This window comes from Gorilla gorilla, chromosome 3 (assembly GCF_029281585.2).
Source record: "Gorilla gorilla gorilla isolate KB3781 chromosome 3, NHGRI_mGorGor1-v2.1_pri, whole genome shotgun sequence".
In the NCBI taxonomy this organism is placed as follows: Eukaryota; Metazoa; Chordata; class Mammalia; order Primates; family Hominidae; genus Gorilla; species Gorilla gorilla.
In genome coordinates this window covers 14,490,594-14,502,256 of record NC_073227.2, presented here as the reverse complement: position 1 = coordinate 14,502,256, position 11,663 = coordinate 14,490,594, and the positions used below count along the sequence as shown (strand labels likewise).

Genomic DNA, 11,663 nt, shown 5'->3' with positions numbered 1-11,663 from the left:
CTGCCAGCTCTCACACCTGCTGATGACTCTCCTGGGGCATGCGTCTGGTCAGATAACCATTTTCCTTGCAAGGGAACAAGGCTGCATTTTTCTTTTCTTTTTTTTTTTTTTTTTTGAGACAGGGTCTCGCTCTGTCACCCAAGCTGGAGTGCAGTGGTGTGATCTTCGCTCCCTGCAACCTCTGCCTCCCCAGCTCAAGCGATCCTCCTGCCTCAGCCTCCCAAGTAGCTGCAACTACAGGTGTGTGCCACCAAGCCCGGCTAATTTTTGTATTTTTTGGTAGACAGGCGGTTTTGCCATGTCACCCAGGCTGGTCTTGAACTCCTGGACTCAAGACATCTGCCCACCCTGGCCTCCCAAAGTGCTGGGATTACGGGCATGAGCCACGGTGCACGGCCAAGGCTGCATTTTCAAGATGCCACCTCTGTCCGTCCTGGAAGCCCTGAAAGAGCAGGAGTTGTGGGCTGTGCGTCACCCTGGTGTCCCTAGCACCCAGCCCGAGCGGGCAACGAGCGGGTGCTCAGGGCTGGCTTCCATGGACACTGAACACCCTGGGAAAGGCACTCCCCTCCCCAACTCCAAGCTGAGCTGGCTCCTTCCTGCCTAGCAAGCTTCGGAAGGCTCCGAGGTCAGGCTGGAAAAGGTCCCTCAATGGGGTGTCCGGGGGGGGGGGGCGTGCCAAGAGTTCTCCAACCATGCTAGAAACTTTAATTTCATTTAGACTTGTTTAATCCTCACTACAACTCAACTTGGGAGGTGGAGACGCCATGTTTCTTGTACAGATGGGAAGGTTGGGGAGCAGCAGGGAAGCCTTCCGGGAGACCTGAGGAGTTAGCCAGCCCAGGGGCTCCCATGCGTAGGTCCTTTGCCTGGAACTGATGAGAGGGAGCTAAGAGGCCTGGATCTTGTCCACACTAAGCGATGGCTTTACTGCGGGGAGATAATCCTTCTGGAAACCTCAGGTAGAGTCTGCATGGGGAATGAGATGGCTTCATCTAGCCAGTTATGATGGGGGTCTACAGCTAAGGACCAGCAGAGCTGAGATCCAGGGCTGACCGCCCTGATCCCGGGATTATCTGCACATCAGAGATGGGGGTGAGGGAGGTGCCAAAAGGTGAAGTGACCGCACACAGCCACACGGCTAAATCCTGTTCGCCGTGTTCTTAATTTTGTCAGACTCAAGTTGCAATGAAGATTTGTCTAGAACACGTCTGGGCGCTGAGGGCAACAGGTAAGGCGTGGGTCAAATCACGCTGCGGGTGCAGGTGATGACAGGCTCCGGGAGAGACAGAGTGGGCGCAGCAGGATGGCGAGTGAGGAAAAGGCAGGCAGAGGGCGCCAAGTGCAAATCTGCAGGACCACAGACTTCAGTTCTGGATACAGAACAATGGTTCCTTGTCATTGTAGGGTTTTAGACCCTAAGACTCCGAATTAGGGCTGGAAGGGATTTGGGAGCCCCAAGCAGATCTATTAATCCAACGCATTACATTGCTAATTAAGTCACGACTGAAGCAGTCTGTACTTTTCCACTAGGGTTTACTTAGAAAAAGCTGGGGAGGCCTTGTTTTAAGAGGTATGAAGGAGGCCTCGTATTATTTTTACTTAAAACCCCCAGAAATTTAAGCATTTATAAAGTTTCTGTGATGCAGCACTGCGAGGGATGTTAATGTTTGCTTTCAAGAGATCGCCTTTAAAAATCTCTCTTGCTTCTGCGTCATATCTCATAGATGCTGAGGGTTTTTACAGCCATGAGCTGGAGAGGAGACCCAAGTTCGGGGTTCCCTAGCCCATCCCTAACGACCGCAGTAGAGACAAATCTTCCATTTCATGCTTCCAGATGCTTCCTGTAATGCGGAAACTCCTCCTGCCCCTGACCTTTCTGAGTGGCTGAGTCTTCCCTTAGATTGGGCTGTAGTCAGTCTCTCCCGGGTTTCCTCTCTGGTAATTTATCTGCCAATCACAACCCTCAGGGCTCCTGGTTGGCAGGAGCCAAAGCCAAATGGAAATCCAGGACTTCTGGCTCCCAGCGCTGGGTCTCTCCTCTTGCCCTCAAGTCCCCAGAGTCTAACGACAACCCAATAACGTCAAATACCTACTATTTGCCAGGCCCAGGGAAAATAGCAGTAAACAAGATAAGCCCGGCTTTCCTCATGGAACCCACAGCCTAGAAGGGGAATGGAGACCCACTGCCCGTCAACAGGGGCTTATCACATACTCTCTACCAGCTCGTGGAGGGCTCTGGGGCAGGGAACCTGGCTTCTGCCCCTCTCAACTACTGACCCACCCGGGTCCTTGGGCGGAGGGCTTCATCTCTGAGCCCGTTTCCCGCTTTGTACAATGGCTCTGATCATAGATCCCGTCTCTGGAGTTTGTGCAATGTTGAGGCCAAATATGCAGATAACGCCAGGCCAGTGGCTTCCAAACCCGCGTGCACATTACACAGCTTCCCAAACTGATGATGCTTCCATCTCATCTTCAGAGACTGTGACTTAATCGGCCTGGGCTTCAGAATATTAAAAGCTCTGCAGGCAATACTAAAGTGCAGACCAGTTTGGGAACTACAGCGCCAGGCACCGTGTCACAGCGCGATAAGAGAGAACGTTCGGAAAAGCCCTTTATAGATTAAGAGACTGAGGCTGGCTGGGAGGACGCCACGGCGCGGCTCCCAAGACCACCGCGGCTGGGCCTGAGCTCCGGTGTCACTCAAACCTTCCCTTCCGCGGCGGGGCCCGGGCCGTCTCCCGCACACCGGCCGGGGCAGGAGAGCCCCATCGATGCGCTCCGCCGCTCGGCTCCCTACGCCTGAGCCCTGCCCGCTCGAGCCCCTTCCCCCTCCCGGCCGCTTCCCACTTCCAAGATGGCTGCGGGTGGAGCCGACCAGGTAACGGGCCCCCTGTCGGATGTCCGTGGGGGCCCTGCGGACACAAAGGCCCGCTCAAGGCAGCTCCTCGCCACTCCGGTTGGTTCTCCGGAAAAAAAAAAAGGGCCCGCGACGCCGCTCCGGAGGACCGCGGCGGGCGGCCCCCGGAAGAGGGACAGCCGGTTGAGCGCCGAGCTCCAGACGCGGCGGCACGGGCGGAAGAGCGGGCGCGGGCCGGCAGGGGGCGGGGCGCAAGTGCGTGGGGGCGTGCCCAGGGGGCGGGCGAGGGGGCGGGGCGAAGCGAGGGTGCGCGCCGCTGTTCGCCGCGGGCTGCTCGCGCGCATCTGCGGGTCGGACCCGCTGCCTACCGCGTGCCCGGCGTCCTCGTCGCGCGAGTTGCCGGTCCCGCGGGGCCTGGGCTGCGGGCCCGCGGGTCCCGGGGATGGCGTCGGAGCCGCGCTAACTCCGGTACTGAGAGCCTCCCGCGAGGGCCGGGCCGCGGGCCGCGAGGGAGGGCAGGGCGCGCGGGGCCGCCACCTGCTGCAGCGCCGGCCGAGGCGGGGAGCGGCCGGGGCGAGGCAGGTCGCCGGGCGCGGGTCCTGCTGGGTGTCCCTCGCCGCGCGGCCGCGGCTCCTGCACGCCAGGGCAGCGCGTGCGTGGCGCCCGGGGTGCCGTCGCGGGGCCTCCGGGGCGGGGGCGACACTCGGGACTCGGCGGCCCTCGCGGAGGCGCGCGCTGTGTCCCGCTCCTTTCCGGAACTTGACGAAAAGTTTTCCTACTCCGACGCGAGGCTCCCGGCCTGAGAAGAGGCGCCTCGGTGCGCCAGACCCCGACCCCGGAGCCCCCTTCCACCTCGGACCCTCAGTCCCCGGGCAGCGGACCCTCCTCCTTGGAGCCCCTGACCCCGCTTTCATCTCTGACCCCTCTACCCCTGGAGCCCCTGACCCGCGAAACCCCCTTTCATCTCGGAGCCCTGACCTCCTTGGACCTCCACCCACGGGAACCGTCTGTCCTTGGGCTAGGGAATCCCTCTGCCTCCGCATTGGAGCCTCCCATTACCGGGCCGCGAAGACCCTGGCCCGGGGACCTTCTCGGGGCCAGGGTAGCTGCCTTGAGGAGTGAGTCCGGGGACTCCTGGTCCCCCTCCCGCCAGGAGTCTCTCTAGGCTGTGGGGTGCGGTCCTAATGGGAACAGCTGGTCAGGAGGATAGGAGAATGACCCTATGGACTCCAGAGCCAGCCTCTGCGAGCCCCGGAGTGACCGCGCCTGACCAGGCCACGTGAAGTCGTTTCTGTCCTAAAGTTGCATAGGACGCCGTTTTCTCCAGCGTGGAATTGGAAGCTTTGCTTGGGAAGGTTTTATAGGCACCGGTGCGTTTTGCCCCTACTGGAGGCTCCTGGGCATCACCTTGGTTATTTCACGCACTGAGGCTAGATGAGGAGGGTAGTCGTGGTGGTGTCTTGGGGACAAAATGCTCACTGTCTTGTCCCCAGTATTGTAGGATGTTGGCACCTAGTTGCTGTCTTGCCTAGCTTTTATAGCGGTGGGTTGCCTGTTGGAAACTGGTGGTTTCTTTGTCTGGACCGGGCTAGTCCTTACAGCAGTCTTAGAACACTTCCTGTTGCCCAGTTTATCTGGCCAGTACCAACCCATATCTCAGTTTGGGTATGGCTTCCCCCCTCCGACCAACCCTCCTACTGCTTCTTTGCTGTGTGTTTGACCCCTTGAGATTGTGGACTCCGCAATCCTAATGAGATCCCCAGTCCTAATGAGAGCCTGGCGTGAACTTGGTGCTCAGGGTCATTGGGCGAAAACACCTTTTGGGAAACATCAAGGGTGTCAGCTGATACTAAGGGAGACAGAGTAACTGGCTTGGAGCCACCCACATGGGGAGAGTCAGAGATGGGATTCAAACTGAGCCAGGCTGCTGGGCCAGGCTCTGCTCACCTCGGTATCCTCCGCTGTTCCAGCACTTTGCACCGAGCTGGGCCTGATTCCTGTTTGTGCAACTGAGTTTTCACCGTCTGCCCGCAGCCTACCCTCTCACATTCAGCTTGGGCTTTGCCTCTCCTGGCTTCTGCTGTTCCCCTGTGTTCCTTTAACCCCTGCAGTTCCTCTGCATTGGGTCCGCTGTCTCCACCCCACTCCCCGTTTAGTGGGTGAATTCCTGTCTTTCATGCCTCCACCTTCCCTCCTCTACTCTGGGTTGATTCCTTAGCTGGTGCGCTATAGAAGGCCTCAAAGTGGGGACACAGCTAGTCAGAGCAGCTTGTTTGAATCTCTCTCTCCCATTGGTCAGAGCTTCTAACCTTGAGTCCCAGCCTCAGCACAGGGGATGCCTGCCGTGCAGGTCGGGGGTTGCTTGGGGAGTCTTTGAGACCTTGGAAAAGATTTGTTGTCAGTATAAACATTAATACATAATGCAACAGGATTTTAGGAAAGTGAGTATGTGTTTGTTAACTTTAAAAATTTTTTTTTTTAGAGATGGGGTCATGCTATATTGTCCAGACTGGATCTGAACTCCTGGGCTCAAGCAATTCTCCCGAGTAGCTGCAGTTACAGGAACGCACCACCATGACCAGCTTAACATTTGTTTTAGGACTACGTATAAATAAAGTTTCAGCTGGGCGCAGTGGCTCATGCCTGTAAACCCAGCACTTTGGGAGGCTGAGGTGGGTGGATCACAAGGTCAGGAGATTGAGACCATCCTGGCCAACATAGTGAAACCCTGTCTATACTAAAAATACAAAAATTAGCTGGATGTGGTGGTGCGTGCCAGCTACTTGGGAGGCCGAGGCAGGAGAATCACTTGAACCCGGGAGGTGGAGGTTGCAGTGAGCTGAGATCTCACCACTGCACTCCAGCCTGGTGACAGAGCTAGACTCCGTCTCAAAAAATAAAAATAAAATAAAATAAATAAAAAAATAAAAAATAAATTTTCTTGGGCTCGGGTGGTTTAGAATTCTTGATTGTCCATCTGGAAGGCTCTCAGGGACTGATCTGCTTGGCTAGTCACTTGGTTTTATAGATGGGGAAGTTGAGGCCCAGAGCTCCATCAGTATCACACGGCAGGTGTGAGGAGAGAGACTGGTGACAGGAAGAAGCTGTACATTGTGGCCTTGTAGACACAGACTGGCTGTGTCTGGCCTTGCTTATGCAAATGGTTGCTAAAATAGTGGGACTGAGTTGGCTGGCCCCATCCGTGTCCAGGAGAGAGTAACACCAGCCAACATTTTCCAGGGCTTTCCCTGTGCCAGGCACGATTTTAAGGGCGTTATGTGGATTTCTTCCTCTAATCTTGTCAACTGCCTAACAAGATAGGGTCTCTTATTGTCTTCTTTTTGCTGCAAGGAAACCAAGGCTCAGGGAAGTTAAGAAATGAGTCCAAGCTTACACAGCTGGTGAGCGAAGGAGCTGGGACTTGAACCCAGCCTGCTGCTGGAACCTGCATTATTTTTTCCCTCCTGTTTATTTTGTTTTGTTTTTTGTTTTGTTCTGTTCTATTCTATTCTATTTTTTGAGACAGCATTTCGCTCTTGTTGCCCAGGCTGGAGTGCAATGGTGTGAGATCTCGGCTCACTGCAACCTTTGTCTCCCAGGTTCAAGCGATTATCCTGCCTCAGCCTCTCTAGTAGCTGGGACTACAGGCATGTGCCACCATGCCTGGCTAATTTTGTATTTTTAGTGGAGACAGGGTTTTGCTATATTGGCCAGGCTGGTTTTGAACCCCTGACTTCAGGTGATCCACCTGCCTGGGCCTCCCAAAGTGCTGGGATTACAGGCGTGAGCCACCACGCCTGGCCTATTTTATTTTTAAAACTTCATTTGCAGCCTAACAAACATACATAGAAGTGTAAGAATGGTTAAGTGTTCAGCTTATCGATGATCAGGGTTATTGGGTGAATACACCTTTTGGGCAACATTAAGGGAGCTGAGAGGAAGGGGGATAAAGTTTAGGGACTGTATTCATAAGTACGCCAGCAGGCCATGTATGAGCTTTGATGTCAGATCTGGTTTGAACTCAGTTTCTGTTGCTGTGTGACCTTGGGTGCGTAACTTAGCCTCTCTGAATCTCATAGTTTCCTCAGTGCCCTTGGCAGGCTTGTAATTATTAGAGCATGCGATGGCATCCCGCATGCTTGGTGCATGCTAAATGCTCAGTAAATTATTTCTCTTATGAATAATTAAGATTATAAACTATACCGGCTTTAAGTAGTCTAAATATCTTCCTAATGTACCATTTGCCTCCCAGTCACTTCACAGGTACTTAGGAAAATTAGTTAATTAGTAATTTACCAAATCACTAAGTGAAGCTGAAACATTTTGCATTGAAAGTCTTTAAGTTAAAACGTCCTGGCCAGGTGCGGTGGCTCATGCCTCTAATCCCAGCAGTTTGGGAGGTTGAGGAGGGTGGATCACTTGAGCTCAGGAGTTCAAGACCAGCCTGGGCAACATGGTGAAACCCTACCAAAAAAAAAAAAAAAAACAAACAACAACAACAACAAGAACAACAAATTAGCTGGGTGGACGTGGTGGCGGGCACCTGTGGTCCCAGCTACTCAGGATGCTGAGGTGGGAGGCTCACTTGAGCCTGGGAGGTGGAGGTTGCAGTGAACCAAGATCATGCATCTGTACTGCAGCCTGGGTGACAGAGACCCCATCTCAAAAAAAAAAAAAGTTCCACCTGTGCCTTTAATCATAACCAGTGGTCAGTATAAGTTAAGTGTCTGCTTCTTCGGGTTGTGAAGGAGCCTTTGAGGACCCTGAACAATAACCCCAGTTTCTGCCTGGTTTGCCGAAACATACATGGGCTGAAACTTACTTAAACAGCATTGTGTTAAGTTCCAGGTGTCTGAAAGTTGCCACTTACCCTCTGGAGGAATATGTGAGCTTCTAGGAAATTTTTTTCAGGACTATTTTTATCCTAAAGAATCAGCCATTTAAAAGCCAAACTACTTTTATAATGGCCTTTTCCATTTTACATAATGCAGATCAATCCATTGTTTTAGGCTGTGTGTGTAGCAGTGGAAACAGTGAGTGCCTCGGCTACTCAGGCTAGCCCAGCATAGCTCTGTTACTACGCACCACCCTTTAGACCGCAGTCTTCTTTCAGCTCTTTGGGTGGTTGTCAAGGAGGTGACAGAACTAGTGCATATAGACATGGAATGTAGTGCCTGATGTGTCGTCTGCGCTTGGGGAGCGGAGGCAGCTAGCTGGTCATGTTCGTGAGCCTGGAGCGTCCAGTCCTTTCTGCCTGAGCCAGGACTTGAATTAAAAAAGAGAAAGAGGCTGGGCTCAATGGCTCACACCTGTAATCCCAGCACTTTGGGAGGCTGAGGCAGGCGATCACTTGAGGTCAGGAGTTTGAGACTAGCCTGGGCAACAGGGTGAAACCCTTTCTCTACTAAAAATACAAAAATTAGCCGGGCGTGGTGGCGGGCGGCTGTAATCCCAGCTTCTCAGGAGGCTGAGGCAGGAGAATCGCTTGAACCCGGGAGGCAGAGGTTGTGGTGAGCCCAGATCATGCCACTGCACTCCAGCCTGGGCGACAGAGTGAGACTCTGTCTCAGAAACAAAACAAAAAGAGAAAGAGATGCAGGGGTTGGTGCTTGTGGAGCCCTCTACCAGGCAGGCCAGTCCACAGGGAGGTGCCCCATTGCCCAGTGGGTTCTCCTTGGCATTAGAGGCTCGACTGGGCTGTTTCTCTTGAACTGTGCCGCCCTCCAGGGCAGGACGCTCATAAGAGCAGCTGCTTTTATGAGGAGGCTCTTAGTCTCCCCAGAATCCTCACCAGGAAACATGGGGGACCCTGAGAGGCCTTGCGGAGAATGCTGTGCATGCTAGGGACAGATGCCTCAGGTCAACCCCCTGCGACCGGGGTGGGGGGTGGAGGGTCACTGCACCTGCTTAGCCCAGTTTTATTATTCCCATCTGGAAACGGTAGGACTCAGCATGCTGTTTACAGGGTGAGGTGAGCAGAGGTGCTTATGTCTGTGACAGGCCTTTGTGAGCAGCAAAGCTTACTGAGGGGCCTTGGAGTCACAGACTTGAGTTCAAGCCCAACTCCGCCACAGTGGAGACCTTGGGCAAGCCGCATGCCTCGGTTTCCTCCTCTGGGTAATGGGCATACTACCTGGCTCACAGGGCTGCTGAGGGGCTGTGAGGCAGAACGGTGTATTTAGAGTTCAGGACGGTACCTGGTACTCATTAAATTGCCATCTTGCGGTGCTGCTGTGGTGGTGCTGTTAGGTGCTGCAGGCTGGTCTGCCCTCTGGAAATGTTGGCTCTGGGACCCGTATACCCTCAGGCCATCGTGGAGTAGGAATGAGCTGTGTGGGCCTGACCCTTAAGGATAAGAACCCAGGCCTGGCATGGTGGCTCACGCCTGTAGTCCCAGCACTTTGGCAGGGCGAGGTGGGCAGATCACCTGAGGTCAGGGGTTCAAAACCAGTCTGGCCAACATGGTGAAATCCCACCTCTACTAAAAAAAAAAAAATGCCAAAAATTAGCCAGACGTGGTGGTGGGAGCCTGTAATCCCAGCTACTCGGGAGGCTAAGGCAGGAGAATTGCTTGAACCCAGGAGGCAGAGGTTGCAGTGAGCCGAGATCGCGCCACTGCACTGCAGCCTGGGCAACAAGAGCAAAGCTCCATTCAGGAAAAAAAAAAAAAAAAAGGGATAAGAATCCAGAAGTCAGTGGCCAGAGCTGGGTTGTTGGCAGGCTTGGCAGTGAAGGTGAGCGCACCACCCTTTGAGGATCAGTGGTGCCCCCTTGCCATTGGGGTTTGAAGAGGCAGCTGTCCTGTGGAGCGTCCAGAGAGGAGCCGGGACAGGGCGTGCTTCGTGCTCCAGCCCTGGGAAGAGGCTGCCGGTGGATATCTACACAGACGGCAGCATGACTTCTCCCTGAAGCCACTAAGTGGATTTTTTTCCCCTGTGGGAACACACCTAGATCTCTTGGTTTGGCCTTGTAAACAGTTTCTTTTATGTATGAAGACTTTGGTTAAGACAGTTCCCAGTGCTTTTTAAGGAGGAGAAAATCAAGCAGTTGCTTCTAGGTGGAACTGTTTTCCAAAGCCCCACGCAGAGTCACTAGCAGAGCCACCCTCCGCTTTCTGACTTGTATTGAAGTGAAGCTTGTGGCTCTGGTGGCGTGACAGTTGATTGAATCCCTCGGGGGCAGCTGTCCTCTTTGCTTCCTGCAGAACTGAGTCTTGTGACAGGTAAATACAATTCAGATGGCCTTGTTGCATGGAATGGAAACAGTCTTCCTCTTATCCATACTTCACATCTTGTCTTTCTCTTGGCCGGAAGGTGATGACTCATGACCATTTGACTTGTGTTTAGTGCCTCCCGTGGCAGGGTGCTGGGTCAGGTGCTGGGTCCGTTCCTCCTGTGCCTTGGGCACCTACGGATGCGTACTGCGGTGGTCACTGCTGCAGGGAGATGCTGTCACTAGGACGTTAGTGATTGGGACTTTGGAAAACACCTGTCAAGGGAGGAATTTTCACTTTCCTGACCATCATGTGTTGACAGCGTTCCTCACCATCTGGTCTAGCCGCTAACCAGTGTGTAGGCTGGTCACTGCTCAGCTGCTGGTGTGCACTCTCCGGGAACTTGATGGTAGGGGATTTCTTCCTCGTAGTCTCACCTCCAGCTCTGACCGAGTTCTTGGGACATAATCCAGCTCTCAGCAGATGTTTCTTGGCTGGGACTGTCCCTGAAAGCTGCCCACTTAAGAACTCAGTTGTTGGTAGTAATTAATTCAGCGAGTAGATTTTTGAAACCTTAATCCATGCCAGGCATTTAACCGGAGAATAGTTCCCAGAAATGATTAGAGCTGTGTCTGCCTGCAGCATAGAATCCAGTGGGGAGAGAGACAGGAGAACAGTTGTAAAATAGCTGTTTCAGGTGGGGTGTAGCCAAAAGGCGCCCAGGAGGAAGGAGGCCTGGGAGCTTTCTGGGAGAGGCAGGGAAGGCTTTTCAGAGGAGGTGGCCTTTGAAAGCACCAGTTGAGTGTCTCCTTGTGCCACACCCTACTGGGACTCTGAGGCCCCAATGGCTTACCTGGGAGAGCACCTCAGGTGGTGGTGCAGTAGGGCTGAGTGGGCTGGTGGTGGGGGCGGGTAATGGCTGGAGGCGACTGCACAAGGCTGGAGAGGCAGGCAGAGATGGATCAGGAGGGCCCTGTGTGTCGGCTTGGGTAATTCAGGCTTAGTTTGTCTTTTATAAACGTTGACTTGGAGGCAGGCCATCTGCAGTTGGTCTCCTGGCTGGCGTCCAGAGTCCACCCATTAGCCTTGTCTCAGAAGCACACACCTTGTTTGTACAACTTACCCTATAAAGGGTATTATCACGCGGTAGGTGGCCTGCAGTGCGGCTTCTGCCCTAGTGGCACGAGGCGGAAGTGCTTGAGGACAGGTCGCCTTGGCCCTTGCAGAGTTTGGTTTTACAGTATGTTGCAAGCGGAAGTACTTTTTCCCTTTTAGGTTTATTTTCCTGAAAACTGACGCCCTGTTCTGAGGTTTAAGGAACTTAACTGGACTTGGGATCAACAAAGACCTCAAAGGTCACTCAACTTCTCCATAGGAGAGGCCCCTGGGCTGCTGTCCCTGGCCCCACACGGCAGAGGAGAGGAGTAGAAAAAGGTTTTCTTTCTCTACTTAAAGCCAGATGGCTTTGGGCTCTGCCAGACCTCACTTCCTTCTTCCTGTGCTTTCTTCTTGGCGGCAATTCAGGGAAGGGTCCTTGGATTGCCATGAATGAAATCCTATAGTTTCACCAAAATGGTTTCCAATTCCAGG

General features: G+C 53.7%; 1 protein-coding gene across 3 annotated transcripts in view; it reads left to right on the top strand.

Annotated features, from left to right (window-relative positions):
* Window positions 1-2,634: 2,634 nt before the first annotated feature.
* Window positions 2,635-11,663, top strand: part of TBC1D14 (TBC1 domain family member 14) — a 120,812-nt gene continuing 111,783 nt past the window's right edge. The window contains exon 1 of one of the 3 annotated variants that reach the window (XM_031010491.3): window positions 2,635-2,881. The gene's annotated coding sequence lies outside the window, so the exon portion shown is untranslated. Of the gene's footprint in view, window positions 2,960-3,119; window positions 3,329-11,663 lie in introns of those variants that run through there. The other 2 variants (XM_055385393.2, XM_031010490.3) reach the window with 2 other exon arrangements.